The following is a 21,692-nucleotide window of genomic DNA, read 5'->3' as shown; positions in this document are numbered from 1 at the left end:
TTCCTTCCCATGATACTGATAATACAATGTCACACTGCAGTGCCTTCACTTAAACTGATGCTAATGACCTAGGTTGACATACGAAGCTTGTTCTAGGACCCAAGGACTGGGTCAAATGTCTTTCAGTAAAAATAATATCCGTGTTTTAAATCAAGATTCTTTTATCATCTACAGATGTCACTTTTGGTATGTTATCACACCTCATTGGCATTTTCTCTTGTTCGTCAGAATGTGGACCCTGCAATGTGCTCCACCAGTATCACACTTGAAATTCTTATCTGGATGGCTGTTCGCTCTGCAAGTTAGGTGGCTACCTTGTTGGATGAATTTGAAGAGAATTGGACCGTGTCCTATATCTCATAAGCGTTTAGTATTGTTCAATTAGGCCTGTTGATATGCACGTTTTGTGCTCTTTTCTGCTGGTACAGTTTCTTCACTGGGAACATTAAACTAGCAATTGGACAGGCCTTGAGGACACACCATTAGTGACTGCTCTTCTTCGTGCTTTAATTTTTTATTATTTATTATTCTTTATTTTATTTCTTCTTCAAAAATTGGATTGATCCATACAGAAATTTTTCAGGGGTAGAACCGACTTTAGCATCAAATGGTTGTATCCCTTTCACATTGGATGGACCAGCAGAAATCCCTGTTGCGGAGATTCTTGAGGGTTTCTATTGGCCTACAATGCCTACGGTTATCGGAATTTTTGGTTTACGCCTTGTCCTTTGATTGCTTAGTGATTCATCAACTGATCGATTGATCTTTGCATTAGTGTTTTGCCAGCTTATTCTGGATTGTGTTATTTGGTGAATTGGCAGTGGCTTATTTCCTCTTGGATCATATCTCTTGATGTCTGAGGATGTCGTTGTGGGTGTTCAGTTTAGCTCCTCCAACAATTGTTAATTGATACATCCACTGGTTGATCTTTTCATTTAATTGCTTATGAGTAGCTTTTGGATTAGTTATTTGCTGAATTCGCAGTGGCTTCTTCCCCCTTGGAGCGAATCCGTTTGTTTGAGGATGTCAAGGACGATGGATAGGATGATCTGGTCAGTTTGTTTTATAGAACTAGGTGCTTGCACTTTTTGGAGGACTGACGATCCTTTTGCTTTTTCTTTCTTCTTTACTGGTTTTGGTTGAAATTTGTTCTTCGGTCTTTTATCTTTGGGAGTTGATTGTCATCTAGTCCTGATCCTCTTTCAGGTTGAAGTCTTGCCAGACTTGACAAGGGGTTCTCTGCCGCAAGCTGATGATTGTCTGAAAGTGGATAAGCTCTGTTGTCTCTCGAGGCAGTTATTGTTTGCATGAAATTTGTTCTCCAGTCCCATAATTTTCTAATTGATGCAAAAACCAATTCTCATTCCTTTGTAGGGGTGGAGTTTGGCTGATGTGTGATCTGTGATGGTTCTTTCTTTGCAAGGTGTACATGCCACAACAGATCACTATCCAATCCAGATCCACTTGCCCGTGTCTCCTTCCTGGAAATAGCCCTCCCTTGTGTCCTCATCCTTTAGTCTCTTCTTGCATCTATGATTCTGCATGCGTTCCTTTCTCAGTTGACAGCCTCTTCTTCCTTTCTTTTTGTTTCTTGATTAATTGTTAAATCGGTCTGATTTGTATGCTAATTTTCCAAAGGTTACTCTCGCCTCTCTGGGACTTTGCCATGTTATGCGTATCGTTAGGGTTTGCGCTCCTCTGATAGGTGATTGACACGTCATTGATTGATCTTTTTGTTTAATTGTATTATGACCTGATTCTGTTTTCACTATTCTGTGAATTGGCAGTGGCTTCTTTCTTCTTGGAGTAGTCATGTTTGTCTTAGGACCATGAGCACAATGCTACTGGTCAGTTGGTTACATAAACAAGACATTTGGGCTTCTGGAGGACCAATGGCCTAATCTTGCACTGTTTAGTCGAGCTGATGATGTGGTAGTCTTTGTTTTTAGGATAAGTGATGGACTGAAATTTTGACAACCTTCTAGGCTTCTTTTACAGGTTGAAAGTTTTACCGGATTTGACGGCTGGTGATCTGGTGCGTTCTATGTGGGGCTGAGTTGATAATTATTTGATATTGGATGAGTTACTGCTTCTTGGATTTTATGCAGTTATTGGTTTGAAATGGAACTTGTCCTTCACTTCTGCTATTTTCTAGTTAAACGCAAAGATCAGATCTAGTTCTCTTCCTTCTGCAGATCAGAGTTTGGTCAAGGCAATACTTTACGTGGCCAAGTTCTATATGGAGTCTCTGTGATCAGTGATGTTCTTCCTTGCTGCATAAGCATCACTTCCTAATTTTTCTTCCACTTCCGTCATCTTCTAGTTAAGGTGGAACGATCAGATGTTCTCTTTCCTTTGCAGGTCAAAGTTTGGTCAGGGCAATAGTTTACCTTGTCAAGTTCAATATGGAGTGTCTTGGATCAGTAATGGTTCTTTCTTGTTGCATAAGCGTCAATTCATGGGACAAGCTGTTCTTTCAGAGTTCTTTCTTGTCTGGAAAAGTACATGCAAGTGAAGCTTGTTTCCCTTCACTTTTCCGTGTGCTGCGATCACTAATTGGATCTTTGGTAAATCATGGGGAGAGCATATGTAATATGAATACGTCATGCTCTTCTTCCCTATCATGGAACTGGCTCCAGAATTACCTACTTAGCTTCACCTTATTTTTATTCGACTTATGCATTTTCTTTTGGTTTAGAACAAGAGGTCATTATGTGCTTTTTACGTGAGAGAGGCTGTTTGAGCTGATTGGACTATGTCAATGGCCACTGGTTATTGGGACTGTTATGTGCTTTTAACTGGTATCTTTTTATTTGGAATGACATACTTAAGATATCTATTACGATTTGCATTCTTAATCTTTGGTATTCTCTTTCTATAGGTCAATGGTTGCTGAGCCGATTACTTTCTCGGTCTAATTTCTGAAGTTTCTGGCTTGTTGCAGAAGCTTAATTTCTTCTGGTCCCGATGCCTCTTTGGGACTTTGCCATGGTCATGGACATCATTGGGGTTTACTCTCCTCCTTTAACCATCTACTAATTGGTCGATTGGTCAGTCTATCTAGTTGTTCTATGAGCAGATTCTGGATCTGTTATTTAGTGGATTGGAAGTAACTTCTTCTCTGATGGACTGATCTCTACCTCTGAGGATGTCATGTAAGGAACAGTAAATATGATTAGTTTGGTAAATAGTTGCGTAGAATAAAGCATTCGAGCTTTTCTTGGGATTGACGATGATTCCTTGGCAGTATAATGTTGGGTTGGTGGAACTAGGAGTATTGGGTGTTGAACTGAAACTTCTAATAATTTCCTGCATGGACACTAATTCTTCTTTTTAAGAATTCATTCTTTCATTAATTGTCTTTGGTCAGTAGCAAGAATCAAGATGATAATCGTCTATTCCTAATTGCTTTAGGTTGAAGATTCACTTAATTTGAGAAGTGCTGACCTTTGCCTGTTTTGTAAGGCTAAGAGGATGAATTGTGGCGACCAGGTTTTGTTTGAAATAGGATAAGCTCTTATTTATTGGATTTTGGACAGTATATAGTTCCAATAGTGTTGACTCTAGCTTTGTTTCTTAATTTGTTTTATTAAAGCAAGAGGATCACCATTAAGTTCTCTTTCTGTTATGGTCAGAAATTGGTTAAAGCAAAAACCTTTTCCTTAATTGAACAATTCTGCGTGTTATTTATCACTGACTTTTTACTTTTCAACGTAGTTTTTTTTTTTTTTGGGTGAAAAGTAATAATATATTGAGCTTTAACCAACAATTTACACAAGATCCGGCACCACAAAACTTGCACTCAACGAGACAACGATGTAGTTTGTTACACATTGACTTGGAAATACGTTTCTTGCTTATGCTTTTGTTTTGACTTGGTGTGTATGTCTACTTGAAGTTAGCGTCTATGTTAATTGGTTTATTTGAAGAATTTTCTGTCAGGTTTACTGTGTCTATATTAGATAGATTGTTGTCGTCTAGACGGTAATTTCTTATGCTGAGTTATTATTTTGGTGTTACCTGTTGCTCTTTTTCTCTATGTTATTTGGAACTTGCAAGACAGGTTCTTCTCCAAAAAAATATTTGTTTTTCACACTCTTTTTTTTCTTTTTTGTGGTAACATTTTCCTTTTGCCAAAAATTTACCAAATGTTAGATTATGTAGTGTTTTCACTTGTAAAGTGATGATGTGGATGGTTCATCAATAGATTTATCTTTCCATTAAATTGTTTAACAAGATGATTCTGGATTTCGTGGTGGATTGGCAGTCGCATCTTTCCTCTTGGAGTGTGATCTCTTCAATGGAGCATATCGTCTAATGATGATGAATGCATAGAAGCTGGTTGGTTTGCATAATATAAGGCGTTTGGGCTTCATGGAGGAGTGGTGATCTATTATGCAGTCTGCGTTTGAGTTCTGAAGTATCTTTGTTCACATCATCAGCACAGGCAATGGACTGAAACTTTGAAGTTTTCTTGGCTTTTTGTAGTTTTGAATTAAGTTTGTCTTCAGTTGATTATATTCAGGGAGCAGTGAGATAATTATTGTCAAGTTCTAATTCGTCTAAAGGTTTAAGATTTGATGGGTTTGAGAAGTGGTGATCTATTGCTTCATTCTGTGGGGCTGAGTTGACGATTGTTTGAAATTTGGACATGTGGTGGCTTCGTGGATTGCTGACACTACTGAAATATTGAAGATTTGTAGGTTTTTTGCAGTTTTGATTTAAGTTTGCCTTTAGTTGATTATCTTCAGGGGGCAGTGAGATAATTATTGTCAAGTCCTAATTCTTTACAGGTTGAAGTTTTGCCAGGTTTGTGAGAAGTGATGATCTAATGCGTTCTTCTGTGGGGCTGAGTTGATGATTGTCTAAAATTGGACAAGCAGTCGCTTAGTGGATTCTAGGCAGTCATCGATTCGAATTAAGTTTGTTCTCCCCTTCTGCTTTTTTCTGGGTTATGGTGAGATGATTAGGGCCTATTCCCTTTGATGCAAATCTCTTCTGGTTCAATGTGGACTTTCTTCAATCTGTGATGGTTCTTTCTAGCTCCATAATTTTTATTTCATTTAACAAGATCTTCTTTCTTTAGAGACTCTATTGGGGAAGATGAATAATCATTGAATATCCTCGATTTTAGGGATCATTTGTGAGTCTGCAAAGCTTGAGGTCCACTAAGTTTTGGCCTGTTTCTTTTCATTCTTGTAATACATGCTGGTAAATCATGCAGATATTGCATGTTATTCACACAATACCCAGGTTCTATACGATTGATGTGTTTTCTTTTGGTACAAAACCTTTTGGTGGAACATTTTCATTTATCAGGTGATTTCTACACTTTAGATTGTTGTTGAGGAGTTGTCATGGACATTATTAGTGTTTATGCTCCTCCTTGGATCTGATTGATGGATTGATCCATCCTTCTGTTGTTCTACAAGCTGTTTCTAGATTTTTATAAACCAGTGGAGTAGTAGTAGCTTTTTTTCTCATGGAGCAATCTCTTTGATTGAGGATGTTGTCTAAGGAGTGGTACATATGATGAGGTTGGATTATTACTCAGAATAGCTGAGCTTTTCTTGAAGTCGACAATCTCTTCATATCTATCTTTGGTTGGGTTGGTGGATGGGCATTGTCCTTGATCATCTTCAGGACTGGGTGAAGAACTGAAATTTCGATAAACTCCTGCTGCATAGGCACTTGACGTTTTGCCAGATTTTAGAAGTGATGATCTATTGCCTTTTCTGGGGTGCCTGAGTTGATGAACATCAGTGTCTGGGCTTTGTTGGAAATTGGATAAGCTCCCACTTCTTGGTTTTTGGTTCTTTTCGTGTCCTCATTCTCAATGGGTATTTATATGGATTAGTCCCCCAATCTATTGATATTTTGGCCATGGTTTAATGATAGGGTGTGTGAGAACTAGTGAGGTTTGATGTCCGCACTCTTTCCTTTGATGCACACCTCTTCTGGTTCAATGTGGACTGTCTTCAATCTGTGATGGTTCTTTTTAGCTCCATAATCTTTATTTCATTTAACAAGATATTCTTTCATTTAAGATTCTATTGGCTTTTCTTGTATTTGGAATATGAATAATCGTTGACTATCCTCCATTGTAGGGATTGTTAGTGAGTCTAGAAAGCTTGAGGTCCACTAAGTTCTGGCTTGTTTCATCTCTTCATTCTTTTAATGCATGCTGCAATCCCAAAATTGATTGCTGGTAAATCATGAAGATACTGCATGTTATTCATCTTGCCTTTTTTTTCCCCAAGTACTAGCTTCACACAATACCCAGGGATTTCATTCACATGATTCATGTGTTTTCCTTTGGTATAGAACCTTTGGTGGACTTTTTCATTAATCAGGTGATTCCTATGCTTTAGGTGGTTGTTGAGGAGTTGTCATGAACATCGTTAGTGTTTACGCTCCTCCTTTGATTTGATTGATAGTTTGATCCATCCTTCTGTTGTTTAACGAGCTGTTCCTGGATTTTTATAATCCAGTGGATTGGTAGCAGTTTTTTTTTTCATGAAGTGATCTCTTTGATTATGTTGTCAAAGGAATGGTACATATCATGAGGTTGGTTGATTATTACTTAGAACAGTTGAGCTTTTCTTGAGTTCAGCGTTCTCTTCACATCTATCTTTGGTTGGGTTGGTGGTTGGGCAGTGTCCTTGATCATCTTTGGGGCCAGGTGAAGAACTGAAATTCCAATGAACTCCTGCTATGTAGGTGTTTTGCCAATTACTAGAGGTGATGACAATTGCCTTTTCTGTGTGTCTGAGTTGATGAATTGCGGTGGCTGGGCTTTTTTGGAAATTGGATATGTTCCCACTTCTTGGATTTTGGTTCTTTTGATGTCCTTACTCTGTGTATTTATATGGATCAATCCGACAATTGATATTTTGGCCATGCTTTAATGATAGTGCGAGAAGTAGCTTGACTATGATGCAAACCTCTTCTGGTTGCAGAAACCCCCTGTTGTGGAGATCCTTGAGGGTTTCACCTGGCTAGTTTGGGATGATGCCTGTAGTTATCAGAATTATCTTGTTTATGCTCAGTGATTGATCCGACCGATCGGTCTTTGCGTTATTGTTTTTACCAGCTTCTGGATTCTTGTTATTCGTTGAATTGGCTTTGTGGCTTATTTCCTCTTGGATCATATCTCTTTCGTCTGAGAATGGTCGTTATGGGAAGTGTTTGGTTTAGCTCCTCCTCCGATCCTTAAGTGCTCTAGAGACTGACTTTTCGTACAATTGCTTTATGAGCTACTTCTGGATTTTGTTATTTCGTGAATTTGCGATGGCTTCTTTCCCCTTGGAGTGAACTGCTTGTCTGAGGATGTCAAGGACGATGAATTCTATGACATTGGTCAGTTTGCTTCATAAAACACGGATGTTCGGGCTTTTTGGAGGACTAATGATCCTTTTGCTGTCTTCAGGATTCTGCCATGTTGTGGTTAGGGGTTATGCTTCTCGGATTGTTGATTGATCTTTTTAAGTTTAATCGTATTATGAGCTGATTCTGGTGTTCACTATTCTGTGAATTGGCAGTGGCTTCTTTCTTCTTGCACCGTTTGTGGTTGAGCTGATGATGTAGAAGTCTTTGTCTTCACGACAAATGATGGAGTGAAATTTTGACAACCTTCTAGGCTTCTTTTACCGGTTGATAGTTTTACTGGATTTTGACAGCTAGTGATCTATTGTGTTTTGCGTGGGCCTGAGTTGATAATTGTTTGAAATTGGATGATCTCTGCTTCTCAGATTTTAGGCAGTTATTGGTTTGAATGAAACTTGTCCGTTACTTCTATAATTTTCTAGTTAATCCGAAAGATCAGATCTAGTTCTCTTCATTTCGCAGATCAGAGTTTGGTTGAGGCAATAATTTACGTAGCCAAGTTCGGTATGGAGTGTATGGGATCAGTGATATTCTTTCGTGGTGCGTACGCATGCATTCCTAATTTGTCTTTTACTTCTTTTATCTTCTAGTTAAGGTGGAATGATCAGGTGTTTCATTTCCTTCATAGGTCAGAGTTAGTTGAGGCAATACTTTACCTTGTCAATTTCAATATGGAGGGTCTGTGATCAATGATGGTTCTTTGTTGCTGCATAAGCATCAATTGATAGGACAAGCTTTTCTTTCAGAGTTCCTTTTTTTTTTCTCTCCTGGAAAGGTCCACAGAAGTTCTATCTTATTTCTCTTCATTCTTATCTGTGTGCTACGATCACTAATTGGATCTCTCTGGTAAATCATGGAGATAGCATATGTTACAGTTATATGATATGGTCTTTTTTCTATCCTGGAACTGGCACTAGGCATTACCTAGCTTGGTTCGCCTTCCTTCTTACACAACTTCTGTCTTTTCTTTTGGTCTAGAACAAGAGGTCATTTTGTGTTCTTTTCATATGGAGGTTGTTTGAGTTGGTTGGACTCTGTCAATGGCCATATAAATGTCTGCATTGTAGGTATTATTTGGTTATTGGGACTAGAGGCTTACTGCTGACAGAGTTGCTTATACTTCAGTGCATACTGGTAGCATCTTATTTGGGATGATGTGCTTCAGATATCTATTACGATAAGTGTTCTTAATCTTTTTTTAGTTTGTTTTTATATCTTAATGGTTGATGAGCCGATTACTTTCTTGGTCTAATTTCTGAAGTATCTGGTTTGTTGCAGAAGCTTAATTTCTTCTGTTCCAGTCGCCTCTTTGGGACTTTGCCATGTTTAGGGACATCATTAGGGTCTACTCTTCTCCTTTGACCATTTATTAATTTATTGGTTGTTCTATTTTTTTTTAGGAGCAGATTCTGGATCTGTTATTTAGTGCATTGGAAGTAACTTCTTCTCTGATGTCATGTAAGGAACAGTAAATATGATAAGTTTTGTCAATTGTTGCATAGAATGAAGTTTCTGAGCTTTTTTTTGGGTCTAACGATTGCTTTGTAGTGTAATGTTGAGTTGATGGACTAGGAGTACTGGGTGATGAAATGAAACTTTTAATAATTCCTGCATAGACACTTATGTTTCTTCTTCAAAATTCATTCTTTCATTAATTATCTTTGGGTAGTGGCAAGAATTGAGATGATAATCTTCTAGTTCTAATTGCTTTAGGTTGAAGGTTTGCTGAACTTGAGAAGTGCTAATCCTTCGCCTTTTTTGCAAGGCTGAGAGGATGAGTTGTGGAGACCAGGTTTTGTTTGAAATTGGATAAGCTCTCATTTATTGGATTCTTGACAGTAAATGATTATAATAGTATTGACTATAGTTTCTTTTTCTTTCTTTCTTTTTTTATTAGAGCAAGATGATCACCGTTTAGTTCTCTTTCTATAATAGGTCATTAATAGGTTAAAGCAAAACTTTTTCCTTGATTGAACTATTCTGCATGTTATTTGTTACTCCTTTTCCTTTCAATGTACTTTGTCGCACATTCACTTGGTAATAGATTTCTTGCACATGCATCTGTTTTGGCTTGGTGTGTATGTCTGCTTGAATTTTGTGTCAATATGTTAAATTGGTTTTCTTACGCTGAATTGTTGTTTTGGCAGTACCTTTTGCCCTTTTTTCTATGTTATTTGGAACTTGCAGGATAGGTTCTTTTCCAAAAAAATATTTGTTTTTCATTGCAGTAACATGTATCTCTTGCCAAAACTTAACCAATTGTTTTTCACTCAAAGTTTGATTTGAGTTCTGTCTCAATGATTGACAGCTTCATTTACACATCTAAGGCCCTAAATTTTCATCCGTAGGCATTTAAAACCTAGAAAAGAGAAATGCTAGATATCCTAATCATTCACAAATTGGTTGTACAATATCTGTATACAAAATAAACCATTTCTCATGATGAAGGAGGGTCTTTTTGAATTGCAGAAGCAACAAATCATGTGTATACCATGTTTTGTATGTGGTTCTGTATTGCTCTTTACAAACTTTGATTTAGAAATTGACCAGTCATATAGCAAGTGAGCATTTAAGCAAGTGCACCAGCAAACCCGAGCCCCTGTGCTTGCCCTATATTTGTGCTTATTGTTTTTGTTCTGGATATTATTAATGCAGGTCAAACACATCAGAGCCAAATATGGGAATTACTTTGGCATTACTGTTGCTGGCTATCCAGGTTCTTTAATCTTCTCTACTCAATTGTTACCTTAAAAGCCTGCATATTTCCTGTTGCAGGATAGGTCTTATCACCCTTTCCTGGTTCTTCTCATCCCCTCCCCCTTTTTTCTTCTCTCCCCATGGCCTCTGCTACTTGGCCTACGATTCCTATGGTTATCGGAATTATTTGGTTTATGGCCTCATCCTTGGTCAATCTTTCCTTTATTGTTTTGCCAGCTTATTCTGTATTTTTGTTAGTCGGTGAATTGGCAGTGTGGCTTCTTTCCTCTTGGATCATGTCCCTATCATTTGAGGATGTTGTTATGGGAAGTGCTTGGTTTAACTCCTTCTATGATCCTTTATCGATCCATTGACTGACTTTCCGTACAATTGATTACAAGCTGCTCCTGGATTTTGTTATTTGGTGAATTTGCAGTGGCTTCTTTTCCCCTTGGAGTGAACTCTTTGTCTGAGGATGACAAGGACAATGAATACAATGACACCAGTCAGTTAATTTCATAGATTATGTGTTTGGGCTTTTTGAAGGACCGATGATCATTTTGCTGTCTTTTTTCGGTTGAGATGATGAACTAATCTCTGATCACATCTAAGACCGTGCAATATGTTGATGGGAATTGGTTCTTCAGTTTTTTATCTCTGGGAGATGATTATCATCTAGTCATGATTCTCTGACAGGTTGAAGTCTTGCCGGACTTGACAAGTGGTGATCTGCTGCGATTAGATGGTTGCTTGAAATTGGATAATTTCTATGGTTCCACGAGGCGATTATCCATTTGAATGAAATTTGTTCTTTCAGTCCCATAATTTTCCGATTAATGCGAAAACTTATTCTCATTCCTTTGGAGGTCAGTGTTTGGTTGATCTGTGATTGTTCTTTCTTTGCAAGGTGTACACACCGCAACAGATCACCATCCAATTGAATTCCGCTTCGTCTTATTTTTATTGAAGTTCAAAATCAGGTGTCTCCTTCTTGGAAATAGTCCCCCCTCCCCCCTTCATGTCCTCGTTCTTCAGTCTCATTGTGAGTCTATGATTGTGCATCTGTTCCTCTCTCCGTTGACGGCCTCTACCAAGTACTTTTCGGAGGAGACATCATTCCCGAAACGTGCTCCTGATAATTTTTCTTTTCTTTTTTCTCTTCATTGATCGTTAAATCGGTCTGATTCGGTTTATGCTATGTTATTTTCCAAAGGTCACACCTCGCCTCTCTGGGACTTTGCCATGTCGTGGGCATTGTTAGGGTTTGCGCTCCTATGGTCGTTGATTGATTAATCACTGATTGATCTTTCCAAGTTCAATTGTATATGTCATTTTGTCTGAGGATGTTGTCTGAAGACAAGGAGTACAATGCAACTAGTCAGTTGTTACATGGGATATGACATTTGGCTTTTTGGGGGACTAATGATCTATCTTGCACTATTTGGTTGATCTAGAAGCCTTTGTCTTCAGGACAATTGACGGGCTGACATTATGACAACCTTCTAGACTTCTTTTACAGCTCGAAAGTTTTACTGGATTGGACAGCTGGTGATCTGTTGTGTTTTCTGTGGGGCTGAGTTGTTAATTCTTTGAAATTGGATGAGTTCCTGCTCCTTGGACTTTAGGTAGTTATTGGTTTGAATGAAATTTGTCCTTTACTTCTGTTATTTGTAGTTAATTGGAATGGTCAGATCTAATTCTCTTTCCTACACAGATCAAAATTTTCATCGAGGCAATACTTTACCTGGAGTTCGATATGCATTGTCTACTAACAGTGATGTTCTTTCTTGCTGCATAAGCATCAATTTCTAATTTGTCTTCCACTTCTCATATATGTATTTCTTTTTTTGGCCAGAAATGAGATACTTAAATTTACCATAGTGAAAGCATACTTCTCAGAAACAATAAAATTGTGTACACACACATTGGTGGGTATGAGTATATTGTTTGAGAAATTTAATCAAGAATATCATATATTTCACTATGCGCACAATTATAGTCAATGACTCAAAATTGTATTTTTTCAAAGTTGAAAAACATCAAAGAATGCTCTTAAAGCATTTATCAAATAATAAATGGAAGAGGGAGTGACTTCTTTCCCCTCAGAGTGAAACTGTGTGTCTGAGGATGTCAAGGACGATCAATACAATGACATTGGTCAGTTTGTTTCATGAAACGCGGATGTTTGGATTTTTGGGAGGACTGATGATCTGTTGTCTTTTTTTTGGTAGTCTTTAATCACATCTTAGACCAGGCAACAGGCTGAAATTTACTGGTCTTGATTGGAATTTATTCTTCATTTCTTTTTCCAAAATATGTCTTTGGGAGTTGATTATCGTCTAGTCCTGATTCTTTCACAGGTTGAGTCTTGCTAGACTTGCAAGTGGTCATCTGCCACGAGCTGACAATTATCTGAAATTGGATAAAAGCTCTATTGTTTCTCGAGGCAGTTATTGGTTCAAATGGAATTTGTTCTCCAGTCCCATAATTTTCTGATTAATGCGAAAACTGATTCTCATTACTTTGGAGATCATTGTTTGGTCAATGTATGATCTGTGGCAGTTCTTTCTTTGCAAGGTGTGCGCGCCCCAACAGATCAATATACAATCCAGACCCACATCTTATTTTTATTGAAGTTTGAAGGCTGGTGTCTCCTTCCTAGAAATAGTCCTTCCCTCATGTTCTCATCCTTCAGTCTCATCTTGCGTCTATGATTCTGCATGAATTCCTCTCTCAGTTGTCAGCCTCTGGAAGTACTCTTCAGAGGAGACATCATTCCCAACACAGTCTCTTGATCCTCTTCTTTCTTCTCGTCTCTTCAATGATTGTTAAATCGGTCTGATTCTGTTTATGCTATGTTATTTTCCGAAGGTCACACCTCACCTCTCCAGGACTCTGCCATGTTGTTGGCATCATTAGGTTTTCCACTCTTCTGATCATTTATTGATTCATCATCGATTTATATTTCCAAGTTCAATTGTATTTTGAGCTAATTCTGGCATTCAGTGAACTGGCAGTGGCTTCTTTCTTCTTGGAGCAATCATTTTGGCTGAGGATGTTTTCTAACGACAATGAATACAATGCAACTGATTATTTGGTTACATGGAATATGACATTTGGGCTTTTTGGAGGACTAATAATCTATCTTGCACTATTTGGTTGAGTTGATGATCTAGGAGCCTTTTCTGTGGGCTGAGTGGATAATTGTTAGAAATTGGATGAGCTCCTGCTTCTCGGATTTTGGGCGGTTATTGGTTTGAATGGAACTTATCCTTTACTTCTGTCATTTCTTAGTTTGAAAGATCAGATCTAGTTCTCTTCCCTTTGCAGACCAGAGTTTAGTCGAGGCAATACTTTATGTAGCCAAGTTCGATATGGAGTTTTTATGAGCAGTGATGTTCTTTCTTGCTACATGAGCATCAATTTCTAATTTGTCTCCTACTTCTGTTATCATCTAGTTAAGGTGGAACGATCAGATGTTCTCTTTCCTTCGCAGGTCACAGTTTGATCAAGGTAATACTTTACCTCGTAAATTTTGAGATGGAGTGTCTGTGATCAGTGATGATTCTTTCTTGTTGCATAAGCATCAATTCATAGGACAAGCTTCTTTCAGAGTACTTTCTTGTCTGGAAAGGTACACCCAAGTTCTAGCTCGTTTCTATTCATTTGTATCTGTATGCTACGGTGACCAATTGGATCTATTGGTAAATCATGGAGATATCATGTAAGAATTATGCGTCGTGCTCTTTTTCCCTATCATGGAACTGGCTTCAGGCATTACTAAGTTTGATTTGCCTTTTTATGCTAGTTCTGTGTTCTCTTTTGGTACATAACAAGAGGTCATTTTGTGTTCTTTCTGTGCCAGAGGTTCTTTGAGTTGTTGGACTCAGTCAATAACCACATAAATGTCTAAATTGTAGGTTTTCATTGGTTATTGGGACTTCGAAGGTTTATCACTGACAGAATCCATTTTACTTTGGGGCATACTGGTAGTGTCTTATATCTATCACAATTTGCATTCTTAATCTCTCTTATCTTGTTTCTATTTGTTAATGGATGATGATAGCTGATACCAGTTGTCCTTTGGCATATTGGAGCCTACTTTCTCTTCAAGATTGGATTCAAAAATTTTGATTTCTTTGTCTTACCTTTTACTTTGATGGAACTATCCTGCTGTTATTTATAATTTACTTTTTTGGTTTCAATGTACCTGGTCGTACATTCATTTGGAAATACGTCTCTTGCATATGCATTTTTTCTGACTTGGTGTGTATATCTCCTTGAATATTGTCTCTATAGATGTTAATTTGGTGTATTTGAAGAATTTTTTGTCAGGTTTCCTGTGTTAATATATGATGACATTGATGTTGTCTGGATGGTAATTTCCTATGCTGAGAAGTTATTTTTGTGAGACCTATTGCCTCCTTTTCCTCTATGTCATTTGGAACTTGCAGGATATGTTCTTTTCCAGAAAAATATTTGTTTTTCACACTGTTTTTTGTGGTAACTTTTTGCTTTTGCCAAAACGTCACCTAAAGTATATAGTATGTAATGTTTCACTTGTATGGCAATGTTGTTGGATGGTTGATCAATAGATTGATCTTTTTAATTTAATTGTTTATCAAGATGATTATGTATTTCGGTGGATTGGCAGTTGCATCTTTCCTCTTGGAGCGATCTCTTCATCTGAGCATGTCGTCTAATGATGATAGATACATAGAAGCTGGTCAGTTTACATAGAATAAGGTACTTGGGCTTCTTGGAGGAGTTCTGCAGTTTTTGTTTGCTTGATTTCCGAAGTAGTAGTCTCTAATCACATCTTCAAGACAGGTGATGGACAATTTTGAAGATTTTTAGGCATTTTGTAGTTTTGATTTAGGTTTGTTTTCAGTTGATTATCTATAGGGAGCAGTGAGCTAATTGTGAGCTAATTATTATCAAGCTCTAATTCCTCTACAGGTTGAAGTTTTGCCGGGTTTGAGAAGTGGTATTCTATTGCGTTCTTCTGTAGGGCTGATTTGATGATCATTTGAAATTGGACAAACAGCCACTTTGTGGATTCAAGGCAGTTATCGGTTTCAATGGAGTTTGTTTTTTGCTTCTGCTTTTTTCCATTTATGGTGAGGTGATTAGGGCCTAGTTCACTTTCCTTCGATGCAAGTTTCTTCTGGTTCAATGTGGACTGTCTTCAATATGTGATGGTTCATTCTAGATTTCTACAAGTTCTTTCTTTGAGCTTCCATTTGGCTTTTTTTTTTTTTTTGGAAGATGAATAATCATTACTATCTTTCAATGGAGGGATTGTTTATGAGTATGGAAAGCTTGAGATCCACTAAGTTCTGGCTTGTTTCTCCTTGTTCTTGTAATGCACGCTGCAATTGCTAATTCTATTGCTGGTAAATTATGGAGTTATTGCAAGTGCAATTTATTTGCCTGGCTTTCTTTCTTTCCTTTTTTCCGAATACTAGCTTCACACAACTTAGTTAGCTTAGGCATTCAGTCGGTACAATTGATGTGTGTCTCTTGGAACAGAACCTTCAGCGGACTTTTTCATTTACCAGGTGATATCTATGCTCTAGTTGGTTGTTGAGGAGTTGTCATGGACATCCTTAGCGTTTACGATCCTCCTATGATCATTTGTCGATGATACAATCCATCCTTCTGTTGTTTTAGAGCTGTTTCTAGATTTAGAATCCTGTGGATTGGTAGTAGCTTCTTTTCTCGTGGAGCGATCTCCTTAATTGAGGATATTGATCAATACATATTTTTGTTTTCTTAGAGCTGTTTCTAGATTTAGAATCTTGTAAATTGGTAGTAGCTTCTTTTCTCACGGAGCGATCTCTTTAATTGAGGATGTTGATTGATACATATTTTGCTGTTTTAGAGCTGTTTATAATCCAATGGATTGGTAGTAGCTTCTTTTCTCACGGAGTGATCTCTTTGATTGAGGATGTCGTCTAAGGAAGTACATATGATGAGGTTGGTCAATTATTACTTGGAATAACTGAGCTCTTCTCGAGTTCAAAGATCTATTCAGATCTTTGTTTGGGTTGGTTTATGGGCAGTGTCCTTGATCATCCTCAGGACTGGGTGAAGAACTGAAATTTTGATTAACTCCTGCTGCGTATGCACTAGGGTTTTTGTTGAATATCATTCCTCAGTTGATTCCCTTGGAGTAGAAAGATGATAATTGTCTTTGTTCTTGTTTCTATATGGGTTGGAGGTTTGCCAGATCTATCACCTTTCTTGTGGGGTTGAGTTGATGAAGTGCGGAGTCCGGCGTTTGTTTGAAATTGGATAAGCTCCCACTTCTTGGATTTTGGTTCTTTTGATGTCCTCACTCTATACTTGTTGAAGTATTATCCCACCTCAATTGACAACAGTTCTAAATGCTTTTTATATTCATGTGGTCTCCTCCACCTATTAGCTTAAGTTTTTTGTTAGACTTTCGACATGGTATCAGGGCCAGCGCTATCCCTTTTGCAAATATGCGTGGTCAAAATTCCATGTGAGTGTGTATTCGGCTTGCTTGTGAGTGGGGGTGTTGAAGTATTATCCCACAGTGATTGACAATAGGTCCTAAATGCTCTTTATATGTATGTGGTCTCTTCCACCTATTAGCTTAAGTTTTTGAGTTGGACTTTCTAACAATATGTATATGAGATGAGTCAACCCTTAATCAATCTATTTTTTGGCCGTGCTTTTATGATAGGGTGTGTGGGAACTAGCTTGACTATGATTTGAGGGTTTGAAGTTTGACATAAGATCTTTGATTGTCGTTGGATGGCCTCTCTGTTAGACATACTTGCAAAAGGATAGTACTAAGTCTCCTTAGTTGCAATAAGATAATTGTATGGGGTTGCTTAGCCTACATTTTTCCACTTCCATTGTACTTTCTTCTGGTACAATAACATTGCTGGGGACATTTTACAAATGAGGTGTTTAGTAGGTGAGATGGGTTGTTTTTAGTTTGTAGTGCAACATTGAGGGCCATCATTGCAAGCTGTTAGCATCTCATTCTGAAAAGATGAACTAGTACTGTGCTTCATACACCATGCAGTTCCTTTCATAACTAGAAGGTCTCTTTCTTCTTGTGTTTTGTGATTGGCATATGTGACCAGGCTTCACATTGGGCTGTTGACAGGACAGCCATATCTAGACATAACTTCCCTTGGCATTACTTGCACTTTAACCGGTTCTCTCCTTTCTTCTGATTCTCTTGTTTCTTATCCATCACAAAGCTATGTTATGACGTGTATGCTCTTGACAGACGTGGCTGTTCAGGCTGGGAGGCGCATACACTAGGTGCTTGGTTTGCATGTTTATCAAATTTTGTGGTTATATTTAGATGGGTTAAACTGAAGGGGTAGACGACAATCGTGCTGATTAGCATGGAATTCAGTCTATCCCCTGTTCTGATTTTTTATGATACTGTAATATATGATGGGTGAACTCCTACTTCATATATGTTATCTAATTTAATCATGAAGCGTTGCTGTTGAAGTTCTCTAGGGCTATGAATTTATAGATCTCCAATTGCAGTGTGATCCTTTCCGGAGTAATGTTGGTGAAGGCTCTGATTTTAAAGTCTCCCTCTAATCATATCAACTAATTTAGTGGCTTTCATGCTATACGGATTTATTCATTGTTGACAGGTGCTTGCTCCGATTTAGAGCGATCTCACCATGGATCGTGTGAGGATACCAAGGGTGCGTTTGATAATCATTTCGTTCTTAGAAACAATTTTTGATCAAAATTAATTCTTTTTTATTTTATTTTCGAGAATAATTTCTGAGCAAAAGAATGCGTTTGGTAATTGAACAATTTTATTTATTTATTTTAGAATAGAAAAAATACAGAAATGCGTTTGGTAACTACATAAAATTTCTATTCCAATTCTAAAATTTCATCAAATTATAGAAGTTCTATGGATTAATTATATTTATATTAAGAAATAAAAATATTAACTAATCAAATTTTATTAAATAGTAAATAAACTATAATATAAACTATTAATATAAATATTAAATAATAAATTAAAATACGAAATTAAAATACGTATTCTATATATAACCAAATACAAAATTAAAATACAAAATCATTTTTTTTAAATAATTTTATTATTTTTTTCTGTTCTTCCTCCCTTTATTCTTCTTCTTCTTCCCAAGGTTGCTGGCCTTGGGACGACTGGCGACCGTCCAGACGAGGGCCGGCGACCTTATTGGAGTGTTGTCGGCCCTTGGTGAGCTCGGCTGACACCCTTGGCGAGGTTGTGCCTTGTCTGCCGAACCTCGCCGGTAGCTGGGCAAGGGCGAGGCGTTTAGTGGGAGGTGGTGGCGATGGCGGCAGACGGCAATAGCTGCGGTAATAGCACTTGAAGAACAAGAGAGAGAAGAAAAACAAGAAGAAAGAGGAGGAAAAAGAAAAAATAGATAGACTTGACTCTAGAATTGTTTCCGACAAAATTTTATCAAATGCGATTTTGTTCCAAAACTACTCCCAAGAATAAAAGAATAAAATCTGGCACTATTTGTAGGAGGTTATTATCTAAAGCAATTATGTTAGTTAAGTTACTAAATTGTTGTTGGTTTTTTTTTTTTTTTTTGGTATTAGGGTGATGTTTGGATCTATAGAGATTGATTGTTGTTGCATGAACTCAGCAAAGATTTTATTTGTGATATCTCATTTTCAAGGTGTGAAGTTTGGACCACTCTTAATGGGTTGGTGCTAAGTGGCTAATTATGAGTACTCACCGAGAGGGAGAATTTGGGTCAGATGGAACCCATCATTTGTAAGCTTTGATATTGAAAGACCAACTCTTAGGCAATTCATGGGAGATTGAAGTTTCTTAGCTCAGGTTTGGATTGTTGTTTATCGGTTATTTATGCCGAGCATACCTTCATTTCCCGGTGGCCGCTTTAGGAAGACTTAGTTCTTAGGGGTTTCGCCCTTTAGGACTCCCAGGTTTGGATTGTTGTTTATCGGTTATTTATACCGAGCATACCTTCATTTCCCAGCGGCCGCTTTAGGAAGACTTAGTTCTTAGGGGTTTCGCCCTTTAGGACTCCCAGGTTTGGATTGTTGTTTATCGGTTATTTATACCGAGCATACCTTCATTTCCCAGCGGCCGCTTTAGGAAGACTTAGTTCTTAGGGGTTTCGCCCTTTAGGACTCCGCTTGGTTGGTAGCTAGGGATTTCAATGTCGTTAAGGACTCGTTTGACCGGCTTGGGGGCTCTGACGTTTGGATCCCTACTTTGATGAGTTTAGATATTGCTTAGCTCAATCGGAGCTAGAAGATCTAAGATATGTTGGCTTTCGGTTCACTTGGACTACTTCCTCTGGGCCTAATCGCAAAGTAAGGGAAGATTGACAGAGTCCGTATGAATATTAAGTGGAACCAAGATTTATCTTTTTCGGAAGTTTCATTCCTTGCCCCTAGTGTTGTCAACCATTCCCCCATGGTTATTGAAGTCCTAAACCCTGTTTTTTGGCAGAAGTTATTTAAGTTCTTTGACTTTTGGACTAAGTACCCCAAGGGAGGGGGTTCCCATGTACAGCTTAGTTAAAAAACTGAAGACCCTCAAGGGTCGGCTCAAACTTCTCAACAAGGTGTCTTTCTCCAATATTTCATCTAGAACAACTGAGGCTAGAAATGCTCTATGTGCCACCTAGAATAGCCTCCAGCTAGACGCGTCCAGCATTGCCCTTGCAGAGTTGGAGAAGACTCATTAGTGTACCTTTGTGGACCTGTAGAGTTAGGAAGTCTTTTTACAGGCAAAAGTCTGGAGTTAGGTGGCTAAAAGAATGTGACAGGAACACAAAGTTCTTTCATCATTCCATCAATAAAAGACAGTTGGGAAACAGGATTATCTTGGTCTTGGATTCCTTTAGCGTTCTTTTCTACGACCCAAGAGCGGTTCAACATCTGTTGTCAACTACTTTCAGGACTTGTTAGCGTCGCGGGAGGTGGCGTCTAGGTCGGCTGTGCAGGAAATCCAGGAGGTCATTCGATGCCCTCTTAATGACGAGCAAGTTTCCTCTCTCTCACCCAATTTTTGACCAGGAGATCCGAGAGACCCTCTTCTCCTTACCTTAAGGTAAGACACTTGGGCCTGATGGATTTACTGCTGAATTCTTCAAACAAAACTGGGAGACTGTAGGGCTCTTGGTCCTAGAAGCGGTCAAAGATTCCTTTATTTATGGTAGGCTTCTTCATGAAATAAATAACACTATTTTAGCTCTAGTGCCGAAGGTGCCTATTGCCTCTGCAGTTTTAGACTACAAACCCATCGCTAGCTGTAATATAATTTATAAATGTATTACCAAGATCTTGGCCAACCGAGTGGTTGCTGTACTTCAAGATATTATAAGCCATTCTCAAAGTGTATTTAACTAGGGATGGCGTATCCGAGACAATATTTTTCTAGCCCAGGAGCTCTTTAGTGGCTTCCATCTGCACCATTATTCACCTAAATGTGCAGTTAAGGTGGACTTCTAAAAAGCCTACGATACGGTGGATTGGGGTTTTCTCGAACTTGTGCTTCAGGCTTATAGTTTTCCTGATCGTCTGATTTATCTTATCATGGTTTGTGTCTGCGCGCCAAAATTCTCCATTTCTTTAAATGGGGAGTTGCATGGTTTTTTTCTCCAGTGGCTATGGGCTCCATCAGGGGGAGCCTTTGTCCCCATATTTATTCACCTTGGTCATGAAGGTTTTCTTGGAGATTCTCGACTATTGTTCAAGGTGGCTAGAGTTCAAATTCTTCTAGAGATGCAAAGTAACGAGTATTTCGCACTTATTCTTCACAGATGATGTCTTCCTCTTCTATGAAGCAGATATGGCCTCGGTTTCTATCCTGAAGGAAAGCGTTAATACATTTTCCTCCTGGAGTGGGCTGAGACCAAATAATAGCAAAAGTGAGATATTCCTTGCTGGGGGTCGACTCTTTCGCGTAACCAAATTACTCTTGCCCTTGGGTTCCAAGAAGGGGGTCTCTCGGTTCAGTATTTAGGAGTCTTTATCATTACCCTGAGGCTAGGTGAGGTAGATTGCAGTCCCCTCATCAGCCGCATTACGGTAAGGGTTCAATCCTAGACCTGGCATTTCCTTTCTTTTGTTGGATGACTCCAGCTGATTAGATCAGTCCTTCACTCAATCCAAGCTTATTGGGCGAGTCTTTTTATGTTACCTAGAACCGTGCTAGATCGGATCGAACAAATTCTAAGACAGTTCTTCTGGAATGGCCCAGGCCTGGGTATTGGAGGTGCTAAAGTTTTCTGGGAGGAAGTTTGCCGTCCAAAAGAGGAAGGCCGTCTCAGTATTTGTAGGCTGTGGGACCATAACATTGCAGACATGCTCAAACACATTTGGATCCTTTTCTCTGACAATGAGTTCCTGTGGTGCAAATAGATGTATTCGACATTTTTAAAAAGAAAGAATTTTCGGATAGCCAATAAGCCTATTGTATGCTTTTGGGCCTGGAAGAAAATTCTTCAACTTGGGAGGGAGTTTTGGTAGTTATTCCAGTGGAGGGTTGGGGATGGCCTTTCTGTGTCTTTTTGGTTCGACCATTGGCATCTTAGAAGCCCCCTTAATTTGTATTTCTC

This window comes from Rutidosis leptorrhynchoides, unplaced genomic scaffold (assembly GCF_046630445.1).
Source record: "Rutidosis leptorrhynchoides isolate AG116_Rl617_1_P2 unplaced genomic scaffold, CSIRO_AGI_Rlap_v1 contig262, whole genome shotgun sequence".
Classification (NCBI taxonomy): Eukaryota; Viridiplantae; Streptophyta; class Magnoliopsida; order Asterales; family Asteraceae; genus Rutidosis; species Rutidosis leptorrhynchoides.
This window is presented reverse-complemented; position numbering follows the sequence as displayed.